Raw genomic sequence first — 24,769 nt, 5'->3', positions numbered from 1 at the left:
CCATGTGGCGTTATACGTTATGACGCATTGCTATGTGGCGTTATACGTTAAACCGGAATTCTATATGACGTTATACGTTATGACGCATTACTATATGACGTTATACGTCATGTCGCCTTATTATATGACATTATTCGTCATGACGCAATACTATATGACGTTATACGTTATGACGCATTACTATATGACGATATACGTTATGACGCATTACTATATGACGTTATACGTCATGACGCAATACTATATGATGTTATACGTTATGACGCATTGCTATATGGCGTTATACGTTAAACCGGAATTCTATATGACGTTAGAAGTTATGACGTAATTCTATATGACGTTATACGTCATGTCGCTTTATTATATGACGTTATACGTCATGACTCAATACTATATGATGTTATACGTTATGACGCATTACTATATGGCGTTATGCGTTATGACGCATTACTATATGACTTTATACGTTAAACCGTAATTCTGTATAACGTTATACGTTATGACGTTTTACTATGTGACGTTATACGTTATGCCGTAATTCTTTCTGACGTTATACGGTATTACGAATTACTGTATGACGTTATACGTTATGACGCATTGCTATATGGCGTTATACGTTAAACCGGAATTCTGTATGATGTTATACGTTATGACGCATTAGTGTATGACGTTAGACGTTAAACCGTAATTCTGTATGACGTTATACGTTATGACGTTTTACTATGTGACGTTATACGTTATGCCGTAATTCTATATGACGTTATACGGTATGACGAATTACTGTATGACGTTATACGTTATGACGCATTGCTATATGGCGTTATACGTTAAACCGGAATTCTATATGATGTTATACGTTATGACGCATTACTGCATGACGTTAGAAGTTTAACCGTAATTCTGTATGACGTTATACGTTATGACGTTTTACTATGTGACGTTATACGTTATGCCGTAATTCTATCTGACGTTATACGGTATTACGAATTACTGTATGACGTTATACGTTAAGACGCATTGCTATATGGCGTTATACGTTAAACCGGAATTTTATATGATGTTATACGATATGACGCATTACTGTATGACATTAGACGTTAAACCGTAATTCTGTATGACGTTATACGTTATGACGTTTTACTATGTGACGTTATACGTTATGCCGTAATTCTATATGACGTTATACGTCATGTCACCTTATTATATGACGTTATACGTCATGTCACCTTATTATATGACGTTATACGTCATGACGCAATACTATATGACGTTATACGTTATGAAGCATTACTATATGACCTTGTAAGTTATGACGTATTACTATATGACGATATACGTTATGCCGGAATTCTATATGACGTTATACGATATGACGCAATTACTATATGGCGTTATAGGATATGACGCATTACTCTTTTGACGTTATACGTTAAACCGTAATTGTATATGACATTATACGTTATGACGTAATTCTATATGACGTTATACTTCATGTCGCCTTATTACATGACGTTATACGTCATGATGCAATACTATATAACGTTCTACGTTATGACGCATTACTGTATGGCGTTATACGTTATGACGCATTACTATATGACGTTATTCGTTATAACGCATTGCTATATGGCGTTACACTTTATGACGCATTGCTATATGGCGTTATACGTTATGACGCATTACTATATGACGTTATACGTTATGACGCATTACTATATGGCGTTAGATGTTATGACGCAATACTATATGACGTTATACGTTATGACGCATTACTGTATGGCGTTATACGTTATGACGCATTACTATATGACGTTATACGTTATGACGCATTACTATATGACGTTATACGTCATGTCGCCTTATTATATGACATTATTCGTCATGACGCAATACTATATGACGTTATACGTTATGACGTATTACTATATGACGTTATACGTTATCCCGGAATTCTATATGTCTTTATACGTTAAGACGTATTACCATGTGGCGTTATACGTTATGACGCATTGATATGTGGCGTTATACGTTAAACCGGAATTCTATATGACGTTATACGTTATGACGCATTACTATATGACGTTATACGTCATGTCGCCTTATTATATGACATTATTCGTCATGACGCAATACTATATGACGTTATACGTTATGACGCATTACTCTATGACGATATACGTTATGACGCATTACTATATGACGTTATACGTCATGACGCAATACTATATGATGTTATACGTTATGACGCATTACTATATGGCGTTATACGTTATGACGCATTACTATATGACTTTATACGTTAAACCGTAATTCTGTATAACGTTATACGTTATGACGCAATACTATATGACGTTATACGTTATGACGCATTACTCTATGACGATATACGTTATGACGCATTACTATATGACGTTATACGTCATGACGCAATACTATATGATGTTATACGTTATGACGCATTACTATATGGCGTTATACGTTATGACGCATTACTATATGACTTTATACGTTAAACCGTAATTCTGTATAACGTTATACGTTATGACGCATTACTATATGGCGTTATACGTTAAACCGTAATTCTGTATGACGTTATACGTTATGACGCATTGCTATATGGCGTTATACGTTAACCCGGTATTCTATATGACTTTATACGTTAAGACGTATTACTATGTGACGTTATACGTTATGACGCATTGCTATATGGCGTTATACGTTCAACCGGAATTCTATATGACGTTATACGGTATGACGCATTACTATATGACGTTATACGCTAAGACGCATTGCTATATGGCGTTAGACGTTATGACGCAATACTATATGACGTTATACGTTATGACGCATTACTATATGACGTTATACGTCATGTCGCCTTATTATATGACATTATTCGTCATGACGCAATACTATATGACGTTATACGTTATGACGTATTACTATATGACGTTATACGTTATGACGCATTACTATATGGCGTTATACGTTATGACGCATTACTATATGACGTTATACGTTATGACGCATTACTATATGACGTTATACGTCATGTCGCCTTATTATATGACATTATTCGTCATGTCGCAATACTATATGACGTTATACGTTATGACGTATTACTATATGACGTTATACGTTATGACGTTTTACTATGTGACGTTATACGTTATGCCGTAATTCTATATGACGTTATACGTCATGTCACCTTATTATATGACGTTATACGTCATGACGCAATACTATATGACGTTATACGTTATGACGTATTACTATATGACGTTATACGTTATGACGTTTTACTATGTGACGTTATACGTTATGCCGGAATTCTATATGATGTTATACGTTATTACGCAATTACTATATGGCGTTATAGGATATGACGCATTACTCTTTTGACGTTATACGTTAAACCGTAATTGTATATGACGTTATACGTTATGACGTAATTCTATATGACGTTATACGTCATGTCGCCTTATTATATGACATTATTCGTCATGTCGCAATACTATATGACGTTATACGTTATGACGTATTACTATATGACGTTATACGTTATGACGTTTTACTATGTGACGTTATACGTTATGCCGGAATTCTATATGATGTTATACGTTATTACGCAATTACTATATGGCGTTATAGGATATGACGCATTACTCTTTTGACGTTATACGTTAAACCGTAATTGTATATGACGTTATACGTTATGACGTAATTCTATATGACGTTATACGTCATGTCGCCTTATTATATGACGTTATACGTCATGACGCAATACTATATGACGTTATACGTTATGACGCATTACTATATGGCGTTATACGTTATGACGCATTACTATATGACGTTATTCGTTATAACGCATTGCTATATGGCGTTATACGTTATGACGCATTGCTATATGGCGTTATACGTTATGACGCATTACTATATGACGTTGTACGTTATGACGCATTACTATATGGCGTTAGATGTTATGACGCAATACTATATGACGTTATACGTTATGACGCATTACTATATTGCGTTATAAGTTATGACGCATTACTATATGACGTTACACGTTATGACGCATTACTATATGACGTTACACGTCATGTCGCCTTATTATATGACTTTATTCGTCATGACGCAATACTATATGACGTTATACGTTATGACGTATTACTATATGACGTTATACGTTATGACGCATTACTATATGGCGTTATACGTTATGACGCATTACTAATTGACGTTATACGTTATGACGTTTTACTATGTGACGTTATACGTTATGCCGTAATTCTATATGACGTTATACGTCATGTCACCTTATTATATGACGTTATACGTCATGACGCAATACTATATGACGTTATACGTTATGACGCATTACTATATGACCTTGTAAGTTATGACGTATTACTATATGACGATATACGTTATGCCGGAATTCTATATGACGTTATACGTTATGACGCAATTACTATATGGCGTTATAGGATATGACGCATTATTCTTTTGACGTTATACATTAAACCGTAATTGTAGATGACGTTATACGTTATGACGTAATTCTATATGACGTTATACGTCATGTCGCCTTATTATATGACGTTATACGTCATGACGCAATACTATATGACGTTATACGTTATGACGCATTACTATATGGCGTTATACGTTATGACGCATTACTATATGACGTTATACGTTATGACGCAATTACTATATGGCGTTATAGGATATGACGCATTACTCTTTTGACGTTATACGTTAAACCGTAATTGTAGATGACGTTATACGTTATGACGTAATTCTATATGACGTTATACGTCATGCCGCCTTATTATATGACGTAATTCTATATGACGTTATACGTCATGTCGCCTTATTATATGACGTTATACGTCATGACGCAATACTATATGACGTTATACGTTATGACGTATTACTATGTGACGTTATACGTTATCCCGGAATTCTATATGTCTTTGTACGTTAAGACGTATGACCATGTGGCGTTATACGTTATGACGCATTGATATGTGGCGTTATACGTTAAACCGGAATTCTATATGACGTTATACGTTATGACGCATTACTATATGACGTTATACGTCATGTCGCCTTATTATATGACATTATTCGTCATGACGCAATACTATATGACGTGATACGTTATGACGCATTACTCTATGACGATATACGTTATGACGCATTACTATATGACGTTATACGTCATGACGCAATACTATATGATGTTATACGTTATGACGCATTACTATATGGCGTTATACGTTATGACGCATTGCTATATGGCGTTATACGTTAACCCGGTATTCTATATGACTTTATACGTTAAGACGTATTACTATGTGACGTTATACGTTATGACGTATTACTATATGACGTTATACGTTATGACGTTTTACTATGTGACGTTATACGTTATGCCGGAATTCTATATGATGTTATACGTTATTACGCAATTACTATATGGCGTTATAGGATATGACGCATTACTCTTTTGACGTTATACGTTAAACCGTAATTGTATATGACGTTATACGTTATGACGTAATTCTATATGACGTTATACGTCATGTCGCCTTATTATATGACGTTATACGTCATGACGCAATACTATATGACGTTATACGTTATGACGCATTACTATATGGCGTTATACGTTATGACGCATTACTATATGACGTTATTCGTTATAACGCATTGCTATATGGCGTTATACGTTATGACGCATTGCTATATGGCGTTATACGTTATGACGCATTACTATATGACGTTGTACGTTATGACGCATTACTATATGGCGTTATACGTTATGACGCATTACTAATTGACGTTATACGTTATGACGTTTTACTATGTGACGTTATACGTTATGCCGTAATTCCATATGACGTTATACGTCATGTCACCTTATTATATGACGTTATACGTCATGACGCAATACTATATGACGTTATACGTTATGACGCATTACTATATGACCTTGTAAGTTATGACGTATTACTATATGACGATATACGTTATGCCGGAATTCTATATGACGTTATACGTTATGACGCAATTACTATATGGCGTTATAGGATATGACGCATTACTCTTTTGACGTTATACATTAAACCGTAATTGTAGATGACGTTATACGTTATGACGTAATTCTATATGACGTTATACGTCATGTCGCTTTATTATATGACGTTATACGTCATGACGCAATACTATATGACGTTATACGTTATGACGCATTACTATATGGCGTTATACGTTATGACGCATTACTATATGACGTTATACGTTATGACGCAATTACTATATGGCGTTATAGGATATGACGCATTACTCTTTTGACGTTATACGTTAAACCGTAATTGTAGATGACGTTATACGTTATGACGTAATTCTATATGACGTTATACGTCATGCCGCCTTATTATATGACGTAATTCTATATGACGTTATACGTCATGTCGCCTTATTATATGACGTTATACGTCATGACGCAATACTATATGACGTTATACGTTATGACGTATTACTATGTGACGTTATACGTTATCCCGGAATTCTATATGTCTTTGTACGTTAAGACGTATGACCATGTGGCGTTATACGTTATGACGCATTGATATGTGGCGTTATACGTTAAACCGGAATTCTATATGACGTTATACGTTATGACGCATTACTATATGACGTTATACGTCATGTCGCCTTATTATATGACATTATTCGTCATGACGCAATACTATATGACGTGATACGTTATGACGCATTACTCTATGACGATATACGTTATGACGCATTACTATATGACGTTATACGTCATGACGCAATACTATATGATGTTATACGTTATGACGCATTACTATATGGCGTTATACGTTATGACGCATTGCTATGAGGCGTTATACGTTAAACCGGAATTCTATATGACGTTATACGATAAGACGCATTACTATATGACGTTATACGTTATGACGCATTACTCCATGACGATATACGTTATGACGCATTACTATATGACGTTAAACGTCATGACGGAATACTATATGATGTTATACGTTGTGACGCATTGCTATATGGCGTTATACGTTAACCCGGTATTCAATATGACTTTATACGTTAAGACGTATTACTATGTGACGTTATACGTTATGACGCATTGCTATATGGCGTTATACGTTAAACCGGAATTCTATATGACGTTATACGGTATGACGCATTACTATATGACGTTATACGTTATGACGCATTGCTATATGGCGTTAGACGTTATGACGCATTGCTATATGGCGTTAGGCGTTATGGCGCAATACTATATGACGTTATATGTTATGACGCATTGCTATATGGCGTTATACGTTAAAACGGAATTCTATATGACGTTATACGGTATGACGCATTACTATGTGACGTTATACGTTATGACGCATTGCTATATGGCGTTATACGTTAAACCGTAATTCTGTATGACGTTATACGTTATGACGCATTGCTATATGGCGTTATACGTTAAACCGGAATTCTATATGTCGTTATACGGTATGACGCATTACTATATGACGTTATACGTTATGACGCATTGCTATATGGCGTTAGACGTTATGACGCAATACTATATGACGTTATATGTTATGACGCATTACTATATGACGTTATACGTCATGTCGCCTTATTATATGACATTATTCGTCATGACGCAATACTATATGACGTTATACGTTATGACGTATTACTATATGACGTATACGTTATCCCGGAATTCTATATGTCTTTATACGTTAAGACGTATTACCATGTGGCGTTATACGTTATGACGCATTGCTATGTGGCGTTATACGTTAAACCGGAATTCTATATGACGTTATACGTTATGACACATTACTATATGACGTTATACGTCATGTCGCCTTATTATATGACATTATTCGTCATGACGCAATACTATATGACGTTATACGTTATGACGCTTTACTCTATGACGATATACGTTATGACGCATTACTATATGACGTTATACGTCATGACGCATTACTATATGACTTTATACGTTAAACCGTAATTCTGTATAACGTTATACGTTATGACGCATTGCTATATGGCGTCATACGTTAATCCGGAATTCTGTATGATGTTATACGTTATGACGCATTACTGCATGACGTTAGACGTTAAACCGTAATTCTGTATGACGTTATACGTTATGACGTTTTACTATGTGACGTTATACGTTATGCCGTAATTCTATATGACGTTATACGGTATTACGAATTACTGTATGACGTTATACGTTATGACGCATTGCTATATGGCGTTATACGTTAAACCGGAATTCTATATGATGTTATACGATATGACGCATTACTGTATGACATTAGACGTTAAACCGTAATTCTGTATGACGTTATACGTTATGACGTTTTACTATGTGACTTTATACGTTATGCCGTAATTCTATATGACGTTATACGTCATGTCACCTTATTATATGACGTTATACGTCATGACGCAATACTATATGACGTTATACGTTATGACGCATTACTATATGACCTTGTAAATTATGACGTATTGCTATATGACGATATACGTTATGCCGGAATTCTATATGACGTTATACGTTATGACGCAATTACTATATGGCGTTATAGGATATGACGCATTACTCTTTTGACGTTATACGTTAAACCGTAATTGTATATGACGTTATACGTTATGACGTAATTCTATATGACGTTATACGTCATGTCGCCATATTATATGACGCTACACGTCATGACGCAATACTATATGATGTTATACGTTATGACGCATTACTATATGGCGTTATACGTTATGACGCATTACTATATGACTTTATACGTTAATCCGTAATTCTGTATAACGTTATACGTTATGACGCATTGCTATATGGCGTTATACGTTATGACGCATTGCTATATGGCGTTAGACGTTATGACGCAATACTATATGACGTTATATGTTATGACGCATTACTATATGGCGTTATACGTTATGACGCATTACTGTATGACGTTATACGTTATGACGCATTACTATATGACGTTATACGTCATGTCGCCTTATTATATGACATTATTCGTCATGACGCAATACTATATGACGTTATACGTTATGACGTGTTACTATATGACGTTATACGTTATGACGCATTACTATATGACGTTATACGTTAAGACGTATTACTATGTGACGTTATACGTCATGACGCATTGCTATGAGGCGTTATACGTTAAACCGGAATTCTATATGACGTTATACGATAAGACGCATTACTATATGACGGTATACGTCATGTCGCCTTATTAAATGACATTATTCGTCATGACGCAATACTATATGACTTTATACGTTGTGACGCATTAATATATGACGATATACGTTATGACGCATTACTATATGACGTTATACGTCATGACGGAATACTATATGATGTTATACGTTATGACGCATTGCTATATGGCGTTATACGTTAACCCGGTATTCTATATGACTTTATACGTTAAGACGTATTACTATGTGACGTTATATGTTATGACGCATTACTAGATGGCGTTATACGTTATGACGCATTACTATATGACGTTATACGTTAAACCGTAATTCTGTATAACGTTATACGTTATGACGCATTGCTATATGGCGTTATACGTTAAACCGTAATTCTGTATGACGTTATACGTTATGACGCATTGCTATATGGCGTTATACGTTAAACCGGAATTCTATATGTCGTTATACGGTATGACGCATTACTATATGACGTTATACGTTATGACGCATTGCTATATGGCGTTAGACGTTAAACCGGAATTCTATATGACGTTATACGGTATGACGCATTACTATGTGACGTTATACGTTATGACGCATTGCTATATGGCGTTATACGTTAAACCGTAATTCTGTATGACGTTATACGTTATGACGCATTGCTATATGGCGTTATACGCTAAACCGGAATTCTATATGTCGTTATACGGTATGACGCATTACTATATGACGTTATACGTTATGACGCATTGCTATATGGCGTTAGACGTTATGACGCAATACTATATGACGTTATATGTTATGACGCATTACTATATGACGTTATACGTCATGTCGCCTTATTATATGACATTATTCGTCATGACGCAATACTATATGACGTTATACGTTATGACGTATTACTATATGACGTATACGTTATCCCGGAATTCTATATGTCTTTATACGTTAAGACGTATTACCATGTGGCGTTATACGTTATGACGCATTGCTATGTGGCGTTATACGTTAAACCGGAATTCTATATGACGTTATACGTTATGACACATTACTATATGACGTTATACGTCATGTCGCCTTATTATATGACATTATTCGTCATGACGCAATACTATATGACGTTATACGTTATGACGCTTTACTCTATGACGATATACGTTATGACGCATTACTATATGACGTTATACGTCATGACGCATTACTATATGACTTTATACGTTAAACCGTAATTCTGTATAACGTTATACGTTATGACGCATTGCTATATGGCGTCATACGTTAAACCGGAATTCTGTATGATGTTATACGTTATGACGCATTACTGCATGACGTTAGACGTTAAACCGTAATTCTGTATGACGTTATACGTTATGACGTTTTACTATGTGACGTTATACGTTAAGCCGTAATTCTATATGACGTTATACGGTATTACGAATTACTGTATGACGTTATACGTTATGACGCATTGCTATATGGCGTTATACGTTAAACCGGAATTCTATATGATGTTATCCGATATGACGCATTACTGTATGACATTAGACGTTAAACCGTAATTCTGTATGACGTTATACATTATGACGTTTTACTATGTGACTTTATACGTTATGCCGTAATTCTATATGACGTTATACGTCATGTCACCTTATTATATGACGTTATACGTCATGACGCAATACTATATGACGTTATACGTTATGACGCATTACTATATGACCTTGTAAATTATGACGTATTGCTATATGACGATATACGTTATGCCGGAATTCTATATGACGTTATACGTTATGACGCAATTACTATATGGCGTTATAGGATATGACGCATTACTCTTTTGACGTTATACGTTAAACCGTAATTGTATATGACGTTATACGTTATGACGTAATTCTATATGACGTTATACGTCATGTCGCTATATTATATGACGCTATACGTCATGACGCAATACTATATGATGTTATACGTTATGATTCATTACTATATGGCGTTATACGTTATGACGCATTACTATATGACTTTATACGTTAATCCGTAATTCTGTATAACGTTATACGTTATGACGCATTGCTATATGGCGTTAGACGTTATGACGCAATACTATATGACGTTATATGTTATGACGCATTACTATATGGCGTTATACGTTATGACGCATTACTGTATGACGTTATACGTTATGACGCATTACTATATGACGTTATACGTCATGTCGCCTTATTATATGACATTATTCGTCATGACGCAATACTATATGACGTTATACGTTATGACGTGTTACTATATGACGTTATACGTTATGACGCATTACTATATGACGTTATACGTTAAGACGTATTACTATGTGACGTTATACGTCATGACGCATTGCTATGAGGCGTTATACGTTAAACCGGAATTCTATATGACGTTATACGATAAGACGCATTACTATATGACGGTATACGTCATGTCGCCTTATTAAATGACATTATTCGTCATGACGCAATACTATATGACGTTATACGTTGTGACGCATTAATATATGACGATATACGTTATGACGCATTACTATATGACGTTATACGTCATGACGGAATACTATATGATGTTATACGTTATGACGCATTGCTATATGGCGTTATACGTTAACCCGGTATTCTATATGACTTTATACGTTAAGACGTATTACTATGTGACGTTATATGTTATGACGCATTACTAGATGGCGTTATACGTTATGACGCATTACTATATGACGTTATGCGTTAAACCGTAATTCTGTATAACGTTATACGTTATGACGCATTGCTATATGGCGTTATACGTTAAACCGTAATTCTGTATGACGTTATACGTTATGACGCATTGCTATATGGCGTTATACGTTAAACCGGAATTCTATATGTCGTTATACGGTATGACGCATTACTATATGACGTTATACGTTATGACGCATTGCTATATGGCGTTAGACGTTATGACGCAATACTATATGACGTTATATGTTATGACGCATTACTATATGACGGTATACGTCATGTCGCCTTATTATATGACATTATTCGTCATGACGCAATACTATATGACGTTATACGTTATGACGCTTTACTCTATGACGATATACGTTATGACGCATTACTATATGACGTTATACGTCATGACGCATTACTATATGACTTTATACGTTAAACCGTAATTCTGTATAACGTTATACGTTATGACGCATTGCTATATGGCGTCATACGTTAAACCGGAATTCTGTATGATGTTATACGTTATGACGCATTACTGCATGACGTTAGACGTTAAACCGTAATTCTGTATGACGTTATACGTTATGACGTTTTACTATGTGACGTTATACGTTATGCCGTAATTCTATATGACGTTATACGGTATTACGAATTACTGTATGACGTTATACGTTATGACGCATTGCTATATGGCGTTATACGTTAAACCGGAATTCTATATGATGTTATACGATATGACGCATTACTGTATGACATTAGACGTTAAACCGTAATTCTGTATGACGTTATACGTTATGACGTTTTACTATGTGACTTTATACGTTATGCCGTAATTCTATATGACGTTATACGTCATGTCACCTTATTATATGACGTTATACGTCATGACGCAATACTATATGACGTTATACGTTATGACGCATTACTATATGACCTTGTAAATTATGACGTATTGCTATATGACGATATACGTTATGCCGGAATTCTATATGACGTTATACGTTATGACGCAATTACTATATGGCGTTATAGGATATGACGCATTACTCTTTTGACGTTATACGTTAAACCGTAATTGTATATGACGTTATACGTTATGACGTAATTCTATATGACGTTATACGTCATGTCGCCATATTATATGACGCTATACGTCATGACGCAATACTATATGATGTTATACGTTATGACGCATTACTATATGGCGTTATACGTTATGACGCATTACTATATGACTTTATACGTTAATCCGTAATTCTGTATAACGTTATACGTTATGACGCATTGCTATATGGCGTTATACGTTAAACCGTAATTCTGTATTACGTTATACGTTATGACGCATTGCTATATGGCGTTAGACGTTATGACGCAATACTATATGACGTTATATGTTATGACGCATTACTATATGGCGTTATACGTTATGACGCATTACTGTATGACGTTATACGTTATGACGCATTACTATATGACGTTATACGTCATGTCGCCTTATTATATGACATTATTCGTCATGACGCAATACTATATGACGTTATACGTTATGACGTGTTACTATATGACGTTATACGTTATGACGCATTACTATATGACGTTATACGTTAAGACGTATTACTATGTGACGTTATACGTCATGACGCATTGCTATGAGGCGTTATACGTTAAACCGGAATTCTATATGACGTTATACGATAAGACGCATTACTATATGACGGTATACGTCATGTCGCCTTATTAAATGACATTATTCGTCATGACGCAATACTATATGACTTTATACGTTGTGACGCATTAATATATGACGATATACGTTATGACGCATTACTATATGACGTTATACGTCATGACGGAATACTATATGATGTTATACGTTATGACGCATTGCTATATGGCGTTATACGTTAACCCGGTATTCTATATGACTTTATACGTTAAGACGTATTACTATGTGACGTTATATGTTATGACGCATTACTAGATGGCGTTATACGTTATGACGCATTACTATATGACGTTATGCGTTAAACCGTAATTCTGTATAACGTTATACGTTATGACGCATTGCTATATGGCGTTATACGTTAAACCGTAATTCTGTATGACGTTATACGTTATGACGCATTGCTATATGGCGTTATACGTTAAACCGGAATTCTATATGTCGTTATACGGTATGACGCATTACTATATGACGTTATACGTTATGACGCATTGCTATATGGCGTTAGACGTTATGACGCAATACTATATGACGTTATATGTTATGACGCATTACTATATGGCGTTATACGTTATGACGCATCACTGTAGACGTTATACGTTATGACGCATTACTATATGACGTTATACGTCATGTCGCCTTATTATATGACATTATTCGTCATGACGCAATACTATATGACGTTATACGTTATGACGTGTTACTATATGACGTTATACGTTATGACGCATTACTATATGACGTTATACGTTAAGACGTATTACTATGTGACGTTATACGTCATGACGCATTGCTATGAGGCGTTATACATTAAACCGGAATTCTATATGACGTTATACGATAAGACGCATTACTATATGACGTTATACGTCATGTCGCCTTATTAAATGACATTATTCGTCATGACGCAATACTATATGACGTTATACGTTGTGACGCATTAATATATGACGATATACGTTATGACGCATTACTATATGACGTTATACGTCATGACGGAATACTATATTATGTTATACGTTATGACGCATTGCTATATGGCGTTATACGTTAACCCGGTATTCCATATGACTTTATACGTTATGACGCATTACTATATGACGTTATACGTCATGTCGCCTTATTATATGACATTATTCGTCATGACGCAATACTATATGACGTTATACGTTATGACGCATTACTCTATGACGATATACGTTATGACGCATTACTATATGACGTTATACGTCATGACGCAATACTATATGACGTTATACGTCATGTCGCCTTATTATATGACATTATTCGTCATGACGCAATACTATATGACGTTATACGTTATGACGCATTACTCTATGACGATATACGTTATGACGCATTACTATATGACGTTATACGTCATGACGCAATACTATATGACGTTATACGTCATGTCGCCTTATTATATGACATTATTCGTCATGACGCAATACTATATGACGTTATACGTTATGACGCATTACTCTATGACGATATACGTTATGACGCATTACTATATGACGTTATACGTTATGACGCATTACTATATGACGTTATGCGTTAAACCGTAATTCTGTATAACGTTATACGTTATGACGCATTGCTATATGGCGTTATACGTTAAACCGTAATTCTGTATGACGTTATACGTTATGACGCATTGCTATATGGCGTTATACGTTAAACCGGAATTCTATATGTCGTTATACGGTATGACGCATTACTATATGACGTTATACGTTATGACGCATTGCTATATGGCGTTAGACGTTATGACGCAATACTATATGACGTTATATGTTATGACGCATTACTATATGGCGTTATACGTTATGACGCATCACTGTAGACGTTATACGTTATGACGCATTACTATATGACGTTATACGTCATGTCGCCTTATTATATGACATTATTCGTCATGACGCAATACTATATGACGTTATACGTTATGACGTGTTACTATATGACGTTATACGTTATGACGCATTACTATATGACGTTATACGTTAAGACGTATTACTATGTGACGTTATACGTCATGACGCATTGCTATGAGGCGTTATACATTAAACCGGAATTCTATATGACGTTATACGATAAGACGCATTACTATATGACGTTATACGTCATGTCGCCTTATTAAATGACATTATTCGTCATGACGCAATACTATATGACGTTATACGTTGTGACGCATTAATATATGACGATATACGTTATGACGCATTACTATATGACGTTATACGTCATGACGGAATACTATATTATGTTATACGTTATGACGCATTGCTATATGGCGTTATACGTTAACCCGGTATTCCATATGACTTTATACGTTATGACGCATTACTATATGACGTTATACGTCATGTCGCCTTATTATATGACATTATTCGTCATGACGCAATACTATATGACGTTATACGTTATGACGCATTACTCTATGACGATATACGTTATGACGCATTACTATATGACGTTATACGTCATGACGCAATACTATATGACGTTATACGTCATGTCGCCTTATTATATGACATTATTCGTCATGACGCAATACTATATGACGTTATACGTTATGACGCATTACTCTATGACGATATACGTTATGACGCATTACTATATGACGTTATACGTCATGACGCAATACTATATGATGTTATACGTTATGACGCATTACTATATGGCGTTATACGTTATGACGCATTACTATATGACTTTATACGTTAAACCGGAATTCTATATGTCGTTATACGGTATGACGCATTACTATATGACGTTATACGTTATGACGCATTGCTATATGGCGTTATACGTTATGACGCAATACTATATGACGTTATATGTTATGACGCATTACTATATGACGTTATACGTCATGACGCAATACTATATGACGTTATACGTCATGTCGCCTTATTATATGACATTATTCGTCATGACGCAATACTATATGACGTTATACGTTATGACGCACTACTCTATGACGATATACGTTATGACGCATTACTATATGACGTTATACGTCATGACGCATTACTATATGACGTTATACGTCATGTCGCAATACTATATGACGTTATACGTTATCCCGGAATTGTATATGTCATTATACGTTAAGACGTATTACCATGTGGCGTTATACGTTATGACGCATTGCTATGTGGCGTTATACGTTAAACCGGAATTCTATATGACGTTATACGTTATGACACATTACTATATGACGTTATACGTCATGTCGCCTTATTATATAACATTATTCGTCATGACGCAATACGATATGACGTTATACGTTATGACGCATTACTCTATGACGATATACGTTATGACGCATTACTATATGACGTTATACGTCATGACGCAATACTATATGACGTTATACGTTATGACGTTTTACTATGTGACGTTATACGTTATGCCGTAATTCTATATGACGTTATACGTCATGTCACCTTATTATATGACGTTATACGTCATGACGCAATACTATATGACGTTATACGTTATGACGCATTACTATATGACCTTGTAAGTTATGACGTATTACTATATGACGATATACGTTATGCCGGAATTCTATATGACGTTATACGTTATGACGCAATTACTATATGGCGTTATAGGATATGACGCATTACTCTTTTGACGTTATACGTTAAACCGTAATTGTATATGACGTTATACGTTATGACGTAATTCTATATGACGTTATACGTCATGTCGCCTTATTATATGACGTTATACGTCATGACGCAATACTATATGACGTTATACGTTATGACGCATTACTATATGGCGTTACACGTTATGACGCATTGCTATATGGCGTTATACGTTATGACGCATTACTATATGACGTTATACGTTATGACGCATTACTATATGGCGTTAGATGTTATGACGCAATACTATATGACGTTATACGTTATGACGCATTACTATATGGCGTTATACGTTATGACCCATTACTATATGACGTTATACGTTATGACGCATTACTATATGACGTTATACGTCATGTCGCCTTATTATATGACATTATTCGTCATGACGCAATACTATATGACGTTATACGTTATGACGTATTACTATATGACGTTATACGTTATCCCGGAATTCTATATGTCTTTATACGTTAAGACGTATTACCATGTGGCGTTATACGTTATGACGCATTGATATGTGGCGTTATACGTTAAACCGGAATTCTATATGACGTTATACGTTATGACGCATTACTATATGACGTTATACGTCATGTCGCCTTATTATATGACATTATTCGTCATGACGCAATACTATATGACGTTATACGTTATGACGCATTACTCTATGACGATATACGTTATGACGCATTACTATATGACGTTATACGTCATGACGCAATACTATATGATGTTATACGTTATGACGCATTACTATATGGCGTTATACGTTATGACGCATTACTATATGACTTTATACGTTAAACCGTAATTCTCTATAACGTTATACGTTATGACGCAATACTATATGACGTTATACGTTATGACGCATTACTCTATGACGATATACGTTATGACGCATTACTATATGACGTTATACGTCATGACGCAATACTATATGATGTTATACGTTATGACGCATTACTATATGGCGTTATACGTTATGACGCATTACTATATGACTTTATACGTTAAACCGTAATTCTGTATAACGTTATACGTTATGACGCATTGCTATATGGCGTTATACGTTAAACCGTAATTCTGTATGACGTTATACGTTATGACGCATTGCTATATGGCGTTATACGTTAACCCGGTATTCTATATGACTTTATACGTTAAGACGTATTACTATGTGACGTTATACGTTATGACGCATTGCTATATGGCGTTATACGTTAAACCGGAATTCTATATGACGTTATACGGTATGACGCATTACTATATGACGTTATACGCTAAGACGCATTGCTATATGGCGTTAGACGTTATGACGCAATACTATATGACGTTATACGTTATGACGCATTACTATATGACGTTATACGTCATGTCGCCTTATTATATGACATTATTCGTCATGACGCAATACTATATGACGTTATACGTTATGACGTATTACTATATGACGTTATACGTTATGACGCATTACTATATGGCGTTATACGTTATGACGCATTACTATATGACGTTATACGTTATGACGCATTACTATATGACGTTGTACGTCATGTCGCCTTATTATATGACATTATTCGTCATGTCGCAATACTATATGACGTTATACGTTATGACGTATTACTATATGACGTTATACGTTATGACGTTTTACTATGTGACGTTATACGTTATGCCGTAATTCTATATGACGTTATACGTCATGTCACCTTATTATATGACGTTATACGTCATGACGCAATACTATATGACGTTATACGTTATGACGCATTACTATATGACCTTGTAAGTTATGACGTATTACTATATGGCGTTATACGTTATGACGCATTACTATATGACGTTATACGTTATGACGCATTACTATATGACGTTATACGTCATGTCGCCTTATTATATGACATTATTCGTCATGTCGCAATACTATATGACGTTATACGTCATGACGCAATACTATATAACGTTCTACGTTATGACGCATTACTGTATGGCGTTATACGTTATGACGCATTACTATATGACGTTATTCGTTATAACGCATTGCTATATGGCGTTACACGTTATGACGCATTGCTATATGGCGTTATACGTTATGACGCATTACTATATGACGTTATACGTTATGACGCATTACTATATGGCGTTAGATGTTATGACGCAATACTATATGACGTTATACGTTATGACGCATTACTATATGGCGTTATACGTTATGACGCATTACTATATGACGTTATACGTTATGACGCATTACTATATGACGTTATACGTCATGTCGCCTTATTATATGACATTATTCGTCATGACGCAATACTATATGACGTTATACGTTATGACGTATTACTATATGACGTTATACGTTATCCCGGAATTCTATATGTCTTTATACGTTAAGACGTATTACCATGTGGCGTTATACGTTATGACGCATTGATATGTGGCGTTATACGTTAAACCGGAATTCTATATGACGTTATACGTTATGACGCATTACTATATGACGTTATACGTCATGTCGCCTTATTATATGACATTATTCGTCATGACGCAATACTATATGACGTTATACGTTATGACGCATTACTCTATGACGATATACGTTATGACGCATTACTATATGACGTTATACGTCATGACGCAATACTATATGATGTTATACGTTATGACGCATTGCTATATGGCGTTATACGTTAAACCGGAATTCTATATGACGTTATACGGTATGACGCATTACTATATGACGTTATACGCTAAGACGCATTGCTATATGGCGTTAGACGTTATGACGCAATACTATATGACGTTATACGTTATGACGCGTTACTATATGACTTTATACGTTAAACCGTAATTCTGTATAACGTTATACGTTATGACGCAATACTATATGACGTTATACGTTATGACGCATTACTCTATGACGATATACGTTATGACGCATTGCTATATGGCGTTATACGTTAACCCGGTATTCCATATGACTTTATACGTTAAGACGTATTACTATGTGACGTTATACGTTATGACGCATTGCTATATGACGTTATACGTCATGTCGCCTTATTATATGACATTATTCGTCATGACGCAATACTATATGACGTTATACGTTATGACGCATTACTCTATGACGATATACGTTATGACGCATTACTATATGACGTTATACGTCATGACGCAATACTATACGATGTTATACGTTATGACGCATTACTATATGGCGTTATACGTTATGACGCGTTACTATATGACTTTATACGTTAAACCGTAATTCTGTATAACGTTATACGTTATGACGCAATACTATATGACATTATTCGTCATGACGCAATACTATATGACGTTATACGTTATGACGCATTACTCTATGACGATATACGTTATGACGCATTACTATATGACGTTATACGTCATGACGCAATACTATATGATGTTATACGTTATGACGCATTACTATATGACGTTATACGTCATGTCGCCTTATTATATGACATTATTATTCATGACGCAATACTATATGACGTTATACGTTATGACGCATTACTATATGACGTTATACGTCATGTCGCCTTATTATATGACATTATTCGTCATGACGCAATACTATATGACGTTATACGTTATGACGCATTACTCTATGACGATATACGTTATGACGCATTACTATATGAAGTTATACGTTATGACGCATTACTCTATGACGATATACGTTATGACGCATTACTATATGACGTTATACGTCATGACGCAATACTATATGATGTTATACGTTATGACGCATTACTATATGGCGTTATACGTTATGACGCATTACTATATGACTTTATACGTTATGACGCATTACTATATGGCGTTATACGTTATGACGCATTACTATATGACGTTATACGTTATGACGCATTACTCTATGACGATATACGTTATGACGCATTACTATATGACGTTATACGTCATGACGCATTACTATATGACGTTATCCGTCATGTCGCAATACTATATGACGTTATACGTTATCCCGGAATTCTATATGTCTTTATACGTTAAGACGTATTACCATGTGGCGTTATACGTTATGACGCATTGCTATGTGGCGTTATACGTTAAACCGGAATTCTACATGACGTTATACGTTATGACACATTACTATATGACGTTATACGTCATGTCGCCTTATTATATAACATTATTCGTCATGACGCAATACTATATGACGTTATACGTTATGACGCATTACTCTATGACGATATACGTTATGACGCATTACTATATGACGTTATACGTCATGTCTCCTTATTATATGACGTTATACGTCATGACGCAATACTATATGACGTTATACGTTATGACGCTTTACTATATGACCTTGTAAGTTATGACGTATTACTATATGACGATATACGTTATGCCGGAATTCTATATGACGTTATACGTTATGACGCAATTACTATATGGCGTTATAGGATATGACGCATTACTCTTTTGACGTTATACGTTAAACCGTAATTGTATATGACGTTATACGTTATGACGTAATTCTATATGACGTTATACGTCATGTCGCCTTATTATATGACATTATTATTCATGACGCAATACTATATGACGTTATACGTTATGACGCATTACTATATGACGTTATACGTCATGTCGCCTTATTATATGACATTATTCGTCATGACGCAATACTATATGATGTTATACGTTATGACGCATTACTATATGACGTTATACGTCATGTCGCCTTATTATATGACATTATTATTCATGACGCAATACTATATGACGTTATACGTTATGACGCATTACTATATGACGTTATACGTCATGTCGCCTTATTATATGACATTATTCGTCATGACGCAATACTATATGACGTTATACGTTATGACGCATTACTCTATGACGATATACGTTATGACGCATTACTATATGACGTTATACGTTATGACGCATTACTCTATGACGATATACGTTATGACGCATTACTATATGACGTTATACGTCATGACGCAATACTATATGATGTTATACGTTATGACGCATTACTATGTGGCGTTATACGTTATGACGCATTACTATATGACTTTATACGTTATGACGCATTACTATATGGCGTTATACGTTATGACGCATTACTATATGACGTTATACGTTATGACGCATTACTCTATGACGATATACGTTATGACGCATTACTATATGACGTTATACGTCATGACGCATTACTATATGACGTTATCCGTCATGTCGCAATACTATATGACGTTATACGTTATCCCGGAATTCTATATGTCTTTATACGTTAAGACGTATTACCATGTGGCGTTATACGTTATGACGCATTGCTATGTGGCGTTATACGTTAAACCGGAATTCTACATGACGTTATACGTTATGACACATTACTATATGACGTTATACGTCATGTCGCCTTATTATATAACATTATTCGTCATGACGCAATACTATATGACGTTATACGTTATGACGCATTACTCTATGACGATATACGTTATGACGCATTACTATATGACGTTATACGTCATGACGCAATACTATATGACGTTATACGTTATGACGTATTACTATGTGACGTTATACGTTATGCCGTAATTCTATATGACGTTATACGTCATGTCGCCTTATTATATGACGTTATACGTCATGACGGAATACTATATGACGTTATACGTTATGACGCATTACTATATGGGGTTATACGTTATGACGCATTACTATATGACGTTATTCGTTATAACGCATTGCTATATGACGTTATACGTTATGACGTTTTACTATGTGACGTTATACGTTATGCCGTAATTCTATATGACGTTATACGTCATGTCGCCTTATTATATGACGTTATACGTCATGACGCAATACTATATGATGTTATACGTTATGACGCATTACTGTATGGCGTTATACGTTATGACGCGTTACTATATGACTTTATACGTTAAACCGTAATTCTGTATAACGTTATACGTTATGACGCAATACTATATGACGTTATACGTTATGACGCATTACTCTATGACGATATACGTTATGACGCATTGCTATATGGCGTTATACGTTAACCCGGTATTCCATATGACTTTATACGTTAAGACGTATTACTATGTGACGTTATACGTTATGACGCATTGCTATATGACGTTATACGTCATGTCGCCTTATTATATGACATTATTCGTCATGACGCAATACTATATGACGTTATACGTTATGACGCATTACTCTATGACGATATACGTTATGACGCATTACTATATGACGTTATACGTCATGACGCAATACTATATGATGTTATACGTTATGACGCATTACTATATGGCGTTATACGTTATGACGCGTTACTATATGACTTTATACGTTAAACCGTAATTCTGTATAACGTTATACGTTATGACGCAATACTATATGACATTATTCGTCATGACGCAATACTATATGACGTTATACGTTATGACGCATTACTCTATGACGATATACGTTATGACGCATTACTATATGACGTTATACGTCATGACGCAATACTATATGATGTTATACGTTATGACGCATTACTATATGACGTTATACGTCATGTCGCCTTATTATATGACATTATTATTCATGACGCAATACTATATGACGTTATACGTTATGACGCATTACTATATGACGTTATACGTCATGTCTCCTTATTATATGACATTATTCGTCATGACGCAATACTATATGACGTTATACGTTATGACGCATTACTCTATGACGATATACGTTATGACGCATTACTATATGACGTTATACGTTATGACGCATTACTCTATGACGATATACGTTATGACGCATTACTATATGACGTTATACGTCATGACGCAATACTATATGATGTTATACGTTATGACGCATTACTATATGGCGTTATACGTTATGACGCATTACTATATGACTTTATACGTTATGACGCATTACTATATGGCGTTATACGTTATGACGCATTACTATATGACGTTATACGTTATGACGCATTACTCTATGACGATATACGTTATGACGCATTACTATATGACGTTATACGTCATGACGCATTACTATATGACGTTATCCGTCATGTCGCAATACTATATGACGTTATACGTTATCCCGGAATTCTATATGTCTTTATACGTTAAGACGTATTACCATGTGGCGTTATACGTTATGACGCATTGCTATGTGGCGTTATACGTTAAACCGGAATTCTACATGACGTTATACGTTATGACACATTACTATATGACGTTATACGTCATGTCGCCTTATTATATAACATTATTCGTCATGACGCA

The sequence above is a fragment of the Bombus fervidus genome, unplaced genomic scaffold (assembly GCF_041682495.2).
Source record: "Bombus fervidus isolate BK054 unplaced genomic scaffold, iyBomFerv1 scaffold0025, whole genome shotgun sequence".
Classification (NCBI taxonomy): domain Eukaryota; kingdom Metazoa; phylum Arthropoda; class Insecta; order Hymenoptera; family Apidae; genus Bombus; species Bombus fervidus.
Note: the sequence above shows the minus strand (reverse complement) of the source record.